Below are 17,778 nucleotides of genomic sequence, written 5' to 3'. Positions count from 1 at the left end.
TGTTTGAAGTGGATGTCATAACAAATGTCAGTATACTGGGAAGATTTTAAAACGAGCGGTTCATTCATAAATCCGTAAGATCTTACCTTCATGCTGTGGAAACACAAACTGGAAGACAGAACACAACAAGTGCAGCGCTGAAAAGTGACGGGGCAACACAAGGTTTGTGAAAAAGTAGAAATTCATGGCAGGCTTTTAACTAAAGTTTAAAAACAACAACAACAAAAGATGAGCCCTTCAGTATGACCTGCCCAAACTTCCTTCTTTTAAGAAGTGCTAGCATGTGAAAAGTTCTCAAGCGACTTACTGTATGCATTACTAATCAGTTTTTTTTCTCACTCCTGTTACTGTATTTATCTATCTCACTTAGTTTGTTTCACACATACAAGCACACCTGAGTCAGATGGCTGTGAGAAACTTAATCTCTTACAAAAGTTGCCCTCAGAGGGAATCAGTGTGAATCGTAAAGTGAGAAGAACCATCTTTATTTTAAAACCAAATGTATAAGCATTGCGTAGGTTGGTGACCTGATGTCTCATAAAGTAGGAGGCCTGTGAATTGCTTTAGGCGCACATCACACACTGAATTCGACAGAAAACATGTTGAAAATAGTTCTCCAGTAACCATTTTTGAATTTTTGGTCATTATTAATTGAAATAATCAGCGCAGTAGCCCAGAAATATTTTTTTTTGCATCGAGACACTGTTGGTTTGATATCACAAATCACCATGAGAGCCTGCTTATCTGAACTACACGGCAACCCTTGCGCAGTGTGTAATTTCAACACAGCTAATATAGCTTGACATCTTCCCTGGAAGATCAACAGAGATGTGGGCTTGTGTACATGGTTGCCTAAACCCTAATTACCATAATTACACGTATGAGGCACAGTTGCGGTTCTATTGTACAACAACCAGTGTAAATGGATGGGAAAATATAGGCTATTTGTTTTAATTCCCTCTTTTAAGATGCTTGCGTTTCTTGAACGGATGGCTGCACAAATCTTCGCCTCTAGTATTAGACCAAAGCCATTATTCAGCCATTAGTCTAAATGAGATAAGCTCTGCTCTTTGTTTTTCGTCTCTGTGCAAACCTTTGCAGAAAAATGGAGGGATCTTTTTGACAAGGCTGTGTTTTACGTCCAATCGGATTGGTTTGAAGGAAGCTGTTCAAAATTGCAAGCCATCTGTTTATTCAGATCTTAGCGCAATCATCAATTTTTTTATCTTATTCTGAAGCAGAGGGGAGACGAAGAGAAAGAGAGAAAAATAAATCACTCCATCCGTTTGCTCATAACCAGCCTCCCCTTCTGCATTATTAAACATCAGACCATCTGTTAATATTGATTCTTTATTAAAACAATACATCCCCTAAAGTCAATTGAGCATTAATAATCTGAATAATGGGCATAATGGTGTTTTTTTTTTTTTTTTGGTTTAATTCATAAAATTGCATGGCACACTGCACTCTGCATTCTCACATATGGTAATCCGCATCAGATCTCTGCGGCCGTTATATAAATTTCATAATCTCTTTCATAGTTTATGAAAGCAAGCGGGAGGTTGGCCAGATGCCCTATGGGCTGTTCTGAAACACAGGTTATGAAAATCCAAAAGCCAGGAGGTTTTACAAAGAAGAGAAAACGGACATCTGCAGATGAATTCAGTGCACATAGTGCTTTGGAGTTGTGTCGCATGTTGCGTTGGTCCGGATTTTGAGCATATCTGGATTTATGTCAAGTGTTCATCCTCCAAGGTGGTGGCGAGGTAAAGAAACTGAGGAGGAAGAAAGAGAAAAACAAGGGAAGTGGTAGGAAGTCGCTTGAATGACAGGAAGAACTTGAACCGTGTTGCACACCCTGGTAAAGACATCCATCAACAGATTTAATGCTGTGCTGTTGTTATTCTTGTCATTGTTTTCTTTTACATAATTTATCAGACGTCATGTTTAGCCCTGTAAGAGAAGTGACCTTCCCTCAAAACCACAGGGACGTGGAAACAATAGCCCTTTTTTTATTTCATGGACATTCTTGTTTAGTGGGAAACAAACCTACGTATTCAGGTGAAGATGTATATAAAGCAGCTTGCTCTCTGACCCTGAATTCCACCTCTGAGAGGGTTTTTTTGGTAATTGTTACTTAACCCTTTAAGTAGCCTAAGTGCCTTTTACACTTAACCATTTGAATCACACCAGTGTTTTTTGCTGTTATACGATATGGGGTACATCCTCTGAAAGACTACAGAATCTCTGGATCAAAACATAGGATAAAAAAGAAGCAGAAACAACTGATAAATGCATTGCTTATGCAGGTTTTATGCAAAAAAAATTAGTTTAAAAGTAGAGGCTCTGTTCTTTCTTTTCATATATTGCATGTTCAGATATTCACACAACTAAGTATTCTGGGGGCCTTGAAATTTTGTCCAAATCAAAAATGCTAGCGGTGACTAGCAACTTTTTTTTTTTAAAACACTGGCTCGGAAAGAATTAAATATCACATTGTGATATAATTTATCATGCAATGTAACGTTTTGTAGAAAGATTAACAGAAGATTCACAAGTGCATAAATGAAATGCTCTTTTTACAAAATTTCTCTTTTAAAAAAACTAATTTCACTGTTTATATGTGGTATGTTTAATTCTCTGATGTTTTTGTCTATCTTTACCTGTTGAAAGGAATAGCCTAATTCCACCATTTCGATCAATCGTTCATCCACTGTCCCCGCTGATAAAATATAGACAGAGAGCGAAAGCGAGAGTCATTGATTTTGTCACCTAACTCATTCTTAATGATTTGTCAGTGGGAGACACTAAGCTTTGTCAATAAAAGGCCACACACTGTTCAAGAAATGCCACCGTGGCGACATTCTAGATGATTACCGTGAATCTGTCCCTGCAGAAATGCATTATGGATCAGCCACGTGAGGCTTAATCCTTCTCATTTGTCTCCAGTGTTTGGCAGCTAGTTTAACTACATTTCTCTGTAGTGAGGTGGTAGTGCTGTTGTTTTTAAAACTATGTAGCTTTTCAATTTAGCAATTTTGATGATTTTTGAGTCAATTGTTTCATTTGAATAATTTTTCAATGAATTTGTCACTGGCTATGGTGGGGCCAATGTAGGCACAATATGGGCTTGAGATATGGGCCCTACATGGGTTTCTCTATGGTTTTTATGTCAACCCTATTTGCAATAGTCCCAGTATGGGCCCTACAGTACATGGGTTTGTCTATGGGTTCCATGGGGGCCCTATCTGAAATAGCCCCGGTATGGGTCCTACAATGGTTTGTCTATGAGTTTCGTGTCGGCCCTATCTAAATTATCCCCAGTATGGGCCCTACATGGGTTTGTCCTAATATGGGCCTTACATTGGTTTGTCTATGGGTTCCATGGGGGCCCTATCTGAAATAGCCCCGGTATGGGCACTAGTATTGGTTTATCCATTGGTTTCATGTCGGCCCTATCTTAAGTAGCCCCAGTATGGGTCCTACATTGGTTTGTCTATGAGTTTCGTGTTGGCCCTATCTAAATTATCCCCAGTATGGGCCCTACATGGGTTTGTCCCAGTATGGGCCCTACATTGGTTTGTCCATTGGTTCCATGTCGTCCCTATCTAAATAAGCCCAGGTATGGGCCATAAATGAGTTCCATGGACACTGAAGCTAAGAAGGGTTGTCCCTGGTGTGTACCTGGATGAGAGACCTCCTGAGAAAAACTAGGTTGCAGCTGGAAGAGGTGTCCGTGAAGCCAGAAGGGGGTGCTCACCCTGTGGTCTGTGTGGGTCATAATGCCCCATTATAGTGATGGGGACACAATACTTTAAATAGGTGCTGTCCTTCAGATGACACGTTAAACTATTGTCCTGGCTCTCTGTGGTCATCAAAATTCCTATGGCACTTCTCGTAAAGAGTATGGATGTAATCCTGCTGTCCTGGCCAAATTTCCATCATTGCACCTTATCAATCGTGGCCTCCTAATAATCCCAGTCCATTGAATTGGACACTCTCTCTCTCTCTCTCTCTCTCTCTCTCCACCTATAGCTGGTGTGTGGTGAACACAGTGGCATCATCCAAGTGGATGCTGCACACTGGTGATGGATGAGAAGAGACGATGGTATGATTGTAAAGCTCTTTGGGTGTTCAACAGTGTATAATAAATGCTTCCAATAAATGCTTCCTTCCATCCATCCATCCACCCACCCATGTCGACCCTATCTGAATTAGCCCCAGTATGGGCCCTAAATGGCTTTATTCATGTGCTCTGTGTTGGCCCTATCTGAATCAGCCCATTAGTATGGGCTTAACATTGCTTCTTCTCTCTGGTACTGCAGGTGATTGGATTCAATGTCCCAGTTACTGTAACAACAGTCATCTTAATACAGTCTAATTACACTAGTTATCCACTTACATGCATCTGACAGAGCGTAGGGGTGATGGCAGGGCCTGACGACATATGGCAAGTCCTAGACCCTGTGTGTTGGTCTTTTTTGTGTCTCGTCTTGTGTGTGCGCAGTGCCAATTAAGTTTGGAATATTCATTTAAGAAATTCTTCTCAGACTGTTCTGTTAATACAGCTTCATATTGACTCGAAGCCCAGGGGTTTTAGCGAGAGAAAGAAAGAGTGAGAAAACTGAGACAGGGGAAGTAACTGACAGAGGGCTGCATGAGCAGAATATGCTCTCTGTTGTCAAGGTACTAAATATAAGTCTTTCAAGTGTCTGTGAGTATGTGGGTGTTCATGAGTGCATATGCTCACAGGCAAAAATCTCCCACAAACCCCTTCTTTCACTCTCCTGCTGATAACCTAATTGTTTAATAGATTTAAGTAGCGATAAAGGGTCTCGACTGCAGGCTAATGAAGTAGCAAGGAACTTCAGTTAAGTGCCTGTAATCTTCTATGCCTGTTGCAGGAAATGCTAACCTCATCAGAGATTGCGCAGATAGGTGTGGGCTACTGTGATGGGTTGCTGATAGGCTGAGTTTAGCAACAATGTGTGTGGGAGTTGGAAAACATTTTTAAATGCAAGGTTACCGTGTCCGTGAATCAATTAACATTTTATGCTAAGTGTGAACTTATAAGCTTACTTGATTGGTACGGAAAAGGTTTTATAATGTAGCAAGAACTGTTTTGAAATAACTTGCGATTTGCCCAATGTGTTTTCAATAAGTGTGACCACTGATTTTATTGAGAAAGGTTGTGATGAAATCAGAATTTTCAATTTGTCTCAAAAGCTATGGTTGGTATTTTTTTGTATTGGATAATTGCAGAATTATATGGTCTAACATGCTATTAGTATTTCATTACAATGTTGTTCTCTATTCTGCGGCATTTACATGCGGCTCCAATAACATACAGCTGACACGCAAACACACTTCCCATTACTGTGCTGAGCTGTTTGAGGTGGACTTTGCTAGAGATTCGGCCAGATTTCATCCCTTTATGTCTTTTTCCTCAGTTCTATTGCTTTCGCCAACTTTCGTCACGTCATTTATTGTTCATCATAATGCCTCTGTTCTCCCTCTCAACTGCAAATATTGACAGATGGATGGATGAAGTGCTGAAAGAATTTACGGGTGAGCAAATAGATGTGTGGAGGAAACGGCACGTGTGTTGTGTTTCCCTGTATTTCACACTTACATCTTTGAATGTAATTCCACAAAAGGAGAGCAAAAGAGAAAGCTTCAGAATAATATTTTGAGGAAGACATCTCAGGATGGGAAGTTATAGAGAGAGAGATGTGGAAATATTCACACTTACAGTATATCTTAAATGGATGAATGGATGAATGAATGAATGAACGAATGAATGAATGAATGAATGAATGAATGAATGAATGAATGGATGAATGAATGAATGGATGAATGAATGAATGAATGAATGAATGAATAGAGGGATGGACGGACGGATGGACAGACAGGTGGATAGACAGACATACACTTGTTTTATCCTGCTTTTTATACACTCACAGAAGCACATATGGAATCGAGGAGAGGAAAAGTGTGCAAAATTATTCTGGGTTGGGCTGCTAAAAAACCGAGACCTTTAAATTGCCATTTGAAGTGCTCTCTTGCCATCCAGGAGAGAGTGATTGTGAAATCTAAGCAATGAACTGACCCAAAGCATAACGGCATGGCGGAGAATGAGATGTAATTATGGCTGGGCAATTTGCCGTGGTTAATGTGGGCCTCGGGCACAGGGGTGAGGGAGAGAGGGATGATGGGTAACAGGATGTGATCACAGCTTTGTGTCATGCAGGGGTCATAGAGTAGGCAGTGGCTGAATCACAGAGAGAGAGAGAGACAGACAGGCAGAGAGAGAGAGATTGCTGTGTGTGCACCTGTTGAGATTATTGAGCTCTTGTGTAACACCTCTCTATCTGTCCTGGTTCTTGCACTGTTAATCTTTCGGGTCAGTCATGAGAGTTCAGATCTAGTGCAACAGATCGCTGGAACAATGACAAAAAAAAGAGGATCACAACCGTTTTACCACTAGTTACATTCACCAAAATGTGAATTATGGGTATTAAATATAAACCCTTTCACCTTTTAATCTTGTGAATCTCACAGATCACAGCTCGTGTTTTATACAGAGCGATAAAACAAATCTTATCCCTGTTAAAAGAGGACTTAGTCTAAGCGCTACAGTCTCTCTTCATTTCCAATAAAACATGCTAGATTTCCGTGAACTGAGCGTAATCTCGTGTGAAACATCATTGTGCTCCATTATGCTTATATCACAGCAACATGTGTCACATTGTTTGCTTATTCTGAGGCAGTAGGAAGGCTGTGGGATCGTTGTGGGATAAAGAGAGTGTTTAGAGAGAATAGTTTGTACATGTTACTTTTTTAAATGAAAGGGAAATACTATATCTGTGTTTGAAATGGAATCCTAGCTAGGATTTGAAGTAGTTTGTAATATGCAGCAAGACATGTTTGTAATCTTTAAATTTAGTAGCATGCTAAACTTTTGTCACATGACCTCTAGTTAGCAACTCAACAATAAATTTGAGGGAAATTTTCGATTTTTATTTCAATTTGATGTAATGACCTCATTGAATTTTGGCAGTCCAAATAATACACTACAGTTTAAAAGTACTTTTATTCAGCAAATATGTATTAAATTGTTCAAATAAATGCTGTTTTTTAGCTTTTTAAAACATTTTGCTTTACCATCACAGGAATAAATTACATTTTGAAATAGAAAACAGTTATTTTAAATTGTAATAATATATTATAATATTACTGTTACTGTATTTCTGCCAAATAAATTCAGCCTTGGTGAGCATAAGAGGCTTCTTTCAAAAACATAAAAAAATCTCAATCCTTTGAAAGTTGAGCACATTGAGGCTACGTCTACATTAATCCGGATACGTTTGAAAACTATGTTTTCGTTTAAAAACGCTCTCCGTCCACACTAGCGTATTCACGCGTTTTCCGACGTTTCAGTGTGGATGAAACTTTTGGAAAACGCCTGAAAACGCTGAATTCACCTTACTGCACGTGCGTAAAACCTCACAAAAGCTCACTGATATGATACAGATGGAAAATAATAAATAATAAAGTTATCGCACAATTCTTCTGACAGGATAATTTTATTTAGCAAAATATCTCACCATTCACTGATGCGTGCGTCCAGGTCGCACTCAGTCACCATGTTTGGTCTAAACCGCAAAAAAGCTTTGTTTCCATTAATAAAAACACTGTCTCAGTGTGGATGGAAGGCCAAAACTGAGAGAAAAACATGTGTTTTCAACTGAAAACGTATCAGTGTGGACAAGGCCGGAATTATGAGGCAGAGTCCCACACGAGTGTGCGCTGCTGTTTTGCTCTGCATTTTGAATAATATACTGTAGTGTATCATGCGCGCATTTCATGCTCACAGAAAATCTGCATACTGTACGTGTTAATGTTTGCAAAGAGCACACTACTAAAGTAGAACAGAGAGCACTCATGTAAGAATGAAAGCGGAGGAATCATAGAAATCTTTTCATCTTTCAGGCCACACTTCTCCCTCTTTCCCTCTCTCTCTTTTCTTCCAGACTGTGATATAATTACACAATCTGTCCTGCCAAAATGGGGCATTATTTTCCGGGTTATAGCTACCTGATCCTGTAGGGAAAAAGTGTGTGTGTGTGTGTGTGTGTGTGTGTGTGTATGTGTGTGTTTTATAGGCAGACTATAGCCAGTTCTTGCCATATTGGGAAGCACTACATACAGACACACACAATCTTATATGAGCTCATATGATACCTGCATCACACTCTTGTATTTAAAGCTTGCTGCTATTATGGCATGGGCTTTTATATTTGAATTGAGTCATTCACTCTGCCTTTTAAAAATCAAAAGAGAAAATAAACAACGGAACAAAAATACCTTGAAATATGAGATCAAATAGAGTGTTGTTGAGATGCACAAGTGTGGCATGAATGTGAGGTAGTGTAATTGTGCTCTGATTGGCTGATTCCTCTGTCAGTTGAGCCTTTCCTCCTCGTTTCAGAAGTCCAGTGCATGCCACTGCTCTTAAATTCATCCTGCAAACTCTAGAGTGGGATGCTGGGAAATGTTTGTATCAATCATCGTGTTATTGTGTATGTTGTGTTCAAGAGCTTGTTTCTCTGCTTGTAGTACAGCTTGGCAGGTCTCCCATGAGGTGTGAATGTGTTCTTGAATGCCTGAGTGACCCTACAGTTACACACAAACACACTCATGAGTGTCGCCTGCTTCTGTGTGTCAGATCTGCTCTGTTTCCTGTGCCTTCCTGACACATACTCGCAACATTTACAGCACTATAGCTGTTGTTGTTTGTTTTGCTTAGTTTTCTGTTTTGGTTTTGTTTTGTTGTATTTGTTTTGTTTTTGTTTGCTTTGTATGATTTTTCGTTTGTTTGTTTGTTTTGAATGAATTTGTACGGTTGTTTGTTTTTGTTTTACGTTCTTTGTTTTCTATTTTGTTTTTGTTGTTTGTTTTTGTTTGCTATGTATGATTTGTTTGTTTTGTATGAATTTGTTTTGTTGTTTGTTTTTGTTTTGCATTGCTTTGTTTTCTTTTTTGTATTATTTTGTTGTGTTGAGTTTTGCTTTGTTTTCGGTTTTGGCATGGTTTTGTTGTGTTTGTTTTGCTTTTTGTTTGCTTTGTATGATTTTTTTTGTTTGTTTGTTTTGTATGAATTTGTTTAGTTTTTTTGTTTTTACTTTGCTTTTTTCAGTTTTGTTGTTTGTTTTTGTTTGCTTTGTATGTTTTTTTGTTTGTATGGTTTGTATGGAATTTTTTTTGCGTTGCTTTGTTTTCAATTTTGTTTTTGTTGTGTTTGTTTTTATTTGCATTCGTATGATTTTGTTGTTGTGTGTTTTGCTTTGTTTTCTGTTTTGGCATGGTTTTGTTGTGTTTGTTTTGCTTTTTGTTTGCTTTGTATGATATTTTGTTTGTTTGTTTTGTATGAATTTGTTTTGTTTTTTGTTTTTACTTTGCTTTGTTTTCTGTTTGTTTTGGTTTGTATGAATTTGTTTTGTTTTCTGTTTTAGTTTAGGTTGGTTTTTGTTGTTTGTTTTGCATTTTGTTTTGTTTTTATACTGTTCTGTGATGTGCCTTTTTTCTGCTTCCCACAATGAGGTTTTGTCAGGGTTTTCTGTTCCTCAGGGGACATTTTCAGAAATCCAGAAAGACATTTTTTTTTAAAGAGGGAAAACAAAACCTGCCCACACACAGATTTAGGGATGTTTACAGTGTCTCCTTCTTTCACTTCACTCTCTTTTCACTGGCACACAGGACTTTAAAGTTATTCAGTGATTTGTCTGAACTGATCTCAGAGCTGTGTAAAAGCTCAGTGCTGTATGTGTTTGTGCTGGACGGCTGCTCTGAGTGCAGTATTTGTTTTCCGGATAACATTTTTAGACTCACGACAGGATAAAAGGATCTGACCAGCTCTGCTGATGTTTCTTTGATGTCTGCCTTTGTTCTGCCCGCTGTGTGTGTGTGTTTGATGTGGGACTGATGTCTGTGTGTGTGTGCCTCCTACTGCACAGAAGAGGTAGAAAGCATCAGATTAGAAAAGTGTGTACCGTTTGTGTGTGAGTAGCGTGTGTTTGTGTAGGATAGTTTGAAATTGATCTGTGGTTTTCATTTTTCCGCCAAGGGCATAGCCGTGATGTCGGAAAACTGAGGCAATTTCAAACTAGAATACTATGAAAAGAAATCTGATTGATTTGTTCAAGGCTTGCACCAATATCATTTTTATTTTAGGACTTTTTGCCGCTTGTGTTCATAGTGGTTGTGTGGAGAGGACAGGAAATGATGGAGAGAGGCTAAGGGAATCAGATCAGGAAGCTGGACTTGAACCTGCATTGCCCACATGAGCACCACAGCTTAATGAGTCATGAACATATCAGGAAAAAATACTTACTGACCATTTAAACCTGTTACATTCAAAATGTTTCATTAGCAACAAAATTATTTATTTATTATTCACAATCAATTTGTACTTTGGGCCAAGAAAAAAAAAAAGAAAAAATCCCCATAAGTTAATACAGCTACCTAGTTTAACATGTGTAATCATAATGGGATTGTTTATAACATAACATAACCTCTTTATATTAATTGTTTTTATAATCAACATAATGAGATTAGCATAATAATATTTATCTAATTGTGGGATAATGTCACATTGTTGAACACTGCCTTTTTATTAAAATGCACAAAGCTTTTAAAAAACATATTTAAAGGGGTACTTTACTGCCGGCACAATCGGCTTTCAATAAAGCTTGGCTGATAAAATGCGAAAAGGCAAAAAATAGTTGTTTTTAAATCAGTGCTACCTGACTAGAAAACAGAGGGAAAAAAGGCTTTCCTTTTTCCAAATAGGTAGGAAAACTTAAACACCCATACTGCACTGTTGCCGTCCAAGGCCACTCCCACCAGTCTGCTGTCGATATACTTAATGATAATACTTATCAAACTTTGTCAAAATGGTGTCAACCTGTATTGTTCCCTGGTGCAAGAATTTAAAGAGAAAATGTTTAGCGAAAGAGAGTTATTTTCGGTTTCCAGTGAAGGATCCAGCACGTTGTAGGCAATGACTAAAGGCTGCAAAGAATCGTAAATACAGAGAGAAATTTTCAGTAAATCTGAAAAACATCTGTGTTATTAGTCAACATTTCAAACTGGACGACCACAAGCACAGTGTTTTAGGCGGAGGGGAAAAACTGAAAGAAACTGACTTGCTCGCTCTCCACAATATTGCCAGAATTACATTATACATCAATTACATTAATTGCATGAATTACATATGTAGACACAGCATGTATATAACATAATTTTTTCGCTGGAAATGGTCTGAGTGTTTCTATTTTACAATCACACCTCTTTCCGTCTTTGATTATCAAGAAACAACCCTGAATATTTCAATTAAAAAATCAATCAGGAATGCTCCACACATGTAGGCTATTTAATGTAAAATTGTTTAGTTGGTAATTAACAGCATGTTGCAGTTGTTGTCAGTAGAGGTTGAATAAATCTAAACCTGCAATGCTTCTTTAATACAGTCTATTGAAGGTCATTGTTACATGGCTTGGTTGAGAGGGGATTGACATCGCTGTTTCACATTCTGCCCCTCTACATGCGCTGATACGCTCTCTGGGACTCTATAATAAAAGTAATAAGACTTTCCCAGACACACAGACAGACTGCTGGGAGAAAGCGCTAACTCAGCGTGGCCTCTTCGATGTCTTTCTCCTGCTCCTAGACCTTTGAGCTGATGTGACGATCGCCCAGGGCACACACTGCTTCCTCTCTGTCTGTCTCATTCTGTCCTTCTCTGTCTCTCTCTCTCACACACACACACATGCTGTTGGCTTGAGTCAAGGCAGATTGCATAAAAACTGAATAAAGATAGATGTGAGAATTGGGAACGGGGAGAAAGGAATGGAAATGGTTTTGAGGAACCCCTTTAGGTTCTGAATGAATATATAATTGATTTTGCGCACTGACATTTTACAGACATATTAGTTTCATGTCTGTTTTGACCTTATTATCATGCCTAATCTGAAGACAGTAATGATCAATGTTTCTAGGTTAGATTTTACTAGTGGTGAATAAATGCACAGACTTCAAATGAGAGTAGAAAAAAAGGCTTGATAAAAGTCGACACTTTTAGGACAACTCCTCGCTCGCTCTCTCATTCTCTAGAGAGGAGGCGAAAACTCCCCTACGAGTCGACACTCTTTTCACAATCCAATTTCACCTCAAAATCAAATGAGAAGAAAACAAAATTATATTTTGCATAAAGAACATGAAGGTCTATTTTAGGACCATTGAGATTATTGCTTCTGGAATACTCCGCAGAATATATGCTATATAAATATTGGCAAATTAAAATGCTATGTGTGAGATCAGGACGTTGAAATAAGTAATAAAGTCTGCTGTATATGATATATTTTCTCCAAGGCCTTGCCAAGCTGTCAGTTTCGAATCAAGATCAAAGGCTGTCCAGGAAGGCAATGATCCTAAATCTAATTCATTGTGACACTTGAAAAACATTACAGGTGCAGGTTCACTGACGCAAGATATTAGCTGTCAGAGCTTTGATTGAACACAAACATACGTTTAGGGTAAAGGTTTCATTTACATGATATTTCACTGAAATGTATATGTGTAACTATTTAGTATTTGTTTTTTTTTTGTGTGTTTTTTTGCCCTCCAGAGCTGCTAGAGCTCAATGTGAGAATTCCTCAGAGGAAAGTGGTTTGGCTCAATAGAAGTCTAGACCATCTCCAAAACCACTTCTGTTCTCTAATAGAATCACAACCAGGTTTATTCAACATCAAGAGCCGCCCGTCAGATATGTTTAAGGCTATGTGTGAGATTCATGACAGCAGCTCTGTTTTTAGTGGAGTTTTTATGTTGTGTTTTCATGTTTTATTTGGACTTTCCATAGACATAAAGGTTTTTATACTGTACAAACTGTATATTCTCTCCCCTTTCACTAAGGCCCAATCCCAATTCTATTTTATACCCCTTCGCCTACCCCTTACCCTTGCCCCTTGGCAAGGCGTAGGGGTGAAAATATTCCCCTAAGAAATGGGACACCACTACTACACCGTTACACATCATTATACGTCGTTGCTAGCGCCTACGTCACAGGAGATGCGCCAATGTTTATCACAAACTTCCAAGATGCCGTTGTCAGCTATTTTTTTGCATTTTTCTTCTGAAGTTCGCAGAAAACAACGGAGATGACGATATCTTCGACGCCTAAAGCTGCGTTCACACCAAACGCGAATAGAGCGTCTGGGGCGAGTGATTTCAATGTTAAAGGAGAACTTGGTAACTTTTTTAACTTAATAAAACTGTCTAGAAATCATTTGGATGGTTAAACAACCTGTTCTGGTGATATTGGTGACTTTCCCCGCTCCCCCCAGCGTTCCCAGGCGGAAAACCAACCTTGCAACATGGGGACTACCGTCCCGGCAAAATAGAAATTGGAAGTCTCGTGAGAAGCGAGAACGAGAATGAGAACGAGCGCGAAACACGAATCGCTTTATGGCAATTCAACATAAACACACACGCATGTATGATGCATTACCAGATTACCCACCTCGGTAGATATAGCTCCACACGATTCAGTTGGGTTGCTCCGATCAAAACAAACGCACATGAGCAGTGGTAGAGAGGGGGAGGAGGCCGCCGCAAGTGAGTTTTTTACGACCGTGTTGTGACATATACGCCCCCCCACAGCTGTAGGGGGAGCTCGTGGGGAAAACATGCGACAACATAAGGGAAAATCAGCGAAGAAGTGACTAGAGTTCGCTAGAGTTGCCGAGTTCTCATTATAAGACGCGTTTACGCGCGTCTGGAGGTCTTGCGGCGCGAATGAGGCGTTTAGCGCGGCGCGGTGGACACGAATTCTCCTCATTCGCGCGTCCACTTTGCTTCAAACTTTTGCTTTTTACACGCGTCATATTGTTAACGAACTTTAGCGATTTTTTTGCAACCGTTTCTTTGAAGAACATGACCGTAAATATGAACACAAGATAGAATTTGACATAAAGAAAATGATTATTGGCAGTCATGTTGCCTCTGTAGCCGGTGTATGCAGGTACATTTCTCATAACCCTTCGTTTGAAGTGCGGTCCCGAAAAATCTTCGTTTCAAGGGCTATCTGGCCCTTCACCTTACCCCTACCCCTCCAACCAAAAGAGAATCGAGACAACCCTACCCCTTCACGGGAACGCGCAAAATGGAGGGGTAGGGCCAAGGGGTGAATTGGGATTGAGCCTAACCCTACCCCTAAACCTACCCATCACAGACAACTTTCTGCATTTTTACATTTTCAAAAAACATCACTAACAATGATGTATAAGCTTGTTTCCTTATTGGAACCAAAAATGTCCCGACAAGGACTTCGGATATTGCCATCTTTGTGGGGACATTTTGTCCCCATAAATGTAGGGCTGACCAGGCCACACAAACTACAGATTTAAGTTAATTTGTAAAATAAATTAACACTTTTGTTCTGCAAGGATGCATTAAGTTGATCTAAAATGACAGCGAAGACATTCATAATGTTACAAAAGATATATAGTGAGTGTAGCTTGTTTGTTTGCTCTAAACTTGCAAGTAGCTTCTCCAACACTGATGGGTTGTTTGTAATAACTAAACACAATGACTCCAACCGCATTGTTAGTGTGAGTGTGTTTGTGTGTGTATCATATTCATACAGCATGTAATTTGGCAGCTGAGGGCAGCCGCGGGGAGGTGAAAGGGGAGGGAAATGAATGAATGTGCTCCGCGACGGGAGTTTCATCCATAAGCTCCCCAAAGCGCTGTAACAGACATGATTTAGCACCTTTTACCTTCGCCTCTCTCCCCACCACAGGCCACTGCATTCATCCTACTGTCACCAGCCTGCTTCATCAGCACTATCCAGTGTCTGTGTGTGTGTGTGTGTGTGTTTCCATTGAGAAGGATATGAGCAAGCAAAGTGCAACAGTGTGTTAGGTGTAGTGACAGCTTAATAACAGAAGGATGAATAGCTGATATGTGTGTGTAGCATATGGATGAAACAGATTTCCCAGAATAGCTCAGTGGCTAATAGGGTGTCTGCCTCATCAGCGTACACCCTATGACAGTCTGTTAATGGTTTAAAAATAAAAATGACTTAAAAAGATAGAAAATCTGTAATAAAATCTAGTGTTTCTGCATGCAGTGTGTGTGTGTGTGTTTCAGAAAGAGTGGAGACTGTTGGGGAAGCTACATTGAAACTGTAGCTTCTCGAGCTACAAGCTAATGACAATATGAAGCTGTGAAGCTATGTTACAAGTTACTAACTGATAAAGCTACTAACTAAACAGCTAACTTAGCTAAACAGCTAACTGTAGCTACTAAAACCAGTCTTACATGTGAAAATGTTTGGGAGACCACATTTGATAATGTAGCATTATGCTACATCACTTGGAAACAGTAGCTTGATACTTTTGGTTAGTAAGACTGGCTTAGATTAATATGAATTTGGTTTTGTGAGAAAGCAATAGTGAATGGACAGAAAATAGAGACAGATAGGCTGAGTGAAGAGAGGGGAGCAGGTGGGTTTTTTCATTGCAGTTATTTCAGTTCGACAATATGACTCTCTCGAGCTCTCAATCTCGCATATGAGGTCGCAGCATACAGCTGTGCAGAAGCATTAAACTTTACTGTGGTTTTCAGGGAACATGTGGTTTTTGTACAAACATGTGTTCACATCACAGCAGAGGCATTATTCTTTTAATAATCTTGTGAATAGGAAGATCCTGCACTTAAGCATTCATTTTAAGAGTACAATTATTACTAAAATAATATACTTAAAGGGATAGTTCACCCAAAACTGAAAATTAGCCCCTGATTTACTCACCCTCAAGTCATCCTAGGTGAATATGACTTTCCTCTTTCAGACGAATACAATCAGAGTTATATTAAAAAATGTCCTGGCTCTTCCGAGCTTTATAATGGCAGTGAATGGTCGTTTCTGTTTTGAAGTCCATTTTGAAGTGAGATCCCTTAACTGGCTTTTTTTATTCATATTATATTATAAGCCAGTACAGTTAAAAAAAAAAAAACATACTTAAAATTGTAAAGGGATAGTTCACTTTGAAATTAAATTTTGGTATGTTTTAGCTTACCTCAAGGGCATCAAAGATGTAGGTGTTTGTTTACGCAGTAGTTTCAATTTTGATATTTTTAAGTCAAACCGTTCTTGTCTGTCAGTCATATAATGCAGGTCTATGGTCACTGTCTCAAAGAGCATGTACAGAGTCCAAATTAAACAAACGATATAAATACTGTTTGTTTTCTCACACAAACCGCTCGTTTCGTGTCTTAGGCCATCAATGTGTACTTTCCTTGAACAGCACAGTACAGTATATCTAACTCACACACTTACTTCATATCTGTTTCTCTCATCTGCATCCTGATTAAAAAAAATAATAGAGAAAACCCTGAAATCATTTTCTGTAAGATCTGGATGGATGAGCTCCTTACCACTGTCTCTCTCTTTCTATTTCTCTCTCTCCGTAGGGAGTGGATCTTGTTTCTGTGGCGCCTGGGAGACTCAGTGTTTGTCTCCACTCCGTCCTCGTGCTCTCTTCATCCCTTACTTCAATTTGCTGTCTTTACACTTTCTCATTCTCCTTAAAGGGATAGTTCGATCAAAACCGCACATCCTGTCATCATTTAGTCACCGGAATATCATTTCAAACCTGTGGAAGACAAAAGGAGAAATTTGTAAGAATTTACAGGTCGCTATTTTCCATACAATAACAGAATGCTGCTTTTAATCTTTTAAAAAGGACACAAAAGCCCTATTAAGTTTAAAACTTATGCATTTGGCTGGCGATTTATACACGGCGGAGGAGCGAGTTCTGTGATCCTCTGATCCCCTGAAGTGCGCTGCAAACGTGGTCCGCTATGAACAAAATATCTGTTATTGCTTGAACAATTGATAAATTCATGTTTAATTAAATAATAGGAGAATAATTCTGTAAATAATCCTGTCTGTTATTCGATTCATTAAAAATAGGAAAGTGTACGTTTAAATTGGGTAACACTTTATTGTATTGTCCTTGTTACACGTTACATGTAGTTACTGTATTAATAACTATAAATTATCCATAATCACATGCAGCTAAACCTAAACTGAACCATAATCATAAACCTAACCCTATAGTGAGTACATGTAGTTAATTATTTTTTATTCAGTACCTGAATGTATAATTAACACCTTAAAATAAAGTGAAACCACACAATTATTTGCATTTTATCTCTCAAAATTATTGGTCATTTAAAAAAATTGGAAATTAACAGAAATAAGTTACTAAAAAATTAATACAGACTCTCATTTACACAAGGTAAACATTTGACTCTGTTACATGTTTAGTAAAATGATTAGTAATGCAAGCCCTAATATATATATTAAACTTAAACTTAAACTTCTTCTTAACAGCTCCCAGTGGAGCGGTGATGTGATATTATTCCTGTAAACCGTTTACAGCATTTCAATTCGAGAACAAATTCCTAAATTATTCATTCAGACCAGTTTTGTAAATCACATCAACAGATTAATATCTTCCTCATAAGAAAGATTTTGCATGAATCAGACATACTTAAATCTCTCATTAACACAAAAATGAGAGCTAGTGTAGAGGTCAACAAGTTCACTCAATTAAAATTAAATTGTATGTTCTCTTTTTTGAAGCTTGACATCTCCACTACATGTTTATTGTAATTTCATGGAAAAAAAGCACAAAATAAATTTCTCAG

General features: G+C 38.6%; 1 protein-coding gene across 6 annotated transcripts in view; it reads left to right on the top strand.

Annotated features, from left to right (window-relative positions):
• sulf2b (sulfatase 2b) overlaps nucleotides 1-17,778 on the top strand; it is a 143,115-nt gene that overhangs the window by 54,058 nt on the left and 71,279 nt on the right. The gene's annotated exons all lie outside the window — the stretch shown is intronic.

The sequence above is a fragment of the Scardinius erythrophthalmus genome, assembly GCF_964197995.2.
Source record: "Scardinius erythrophthalmus genome assembly, chromosome: 15".
In the NCBI taxonomy this organism is placed as follows: domain Eukaryota; kingdom Metazoa; phylum Chordata; class Actinopteri; order Cypriniformes; family Leuciscidae; genus Scardinius; species Scardinius erythrophthalmus.
The sequence above is the reverse complement of the archived record's forward strand: the minus strand, read 5'-3'. Positions and strand labels throughout refer to the sequence as shown.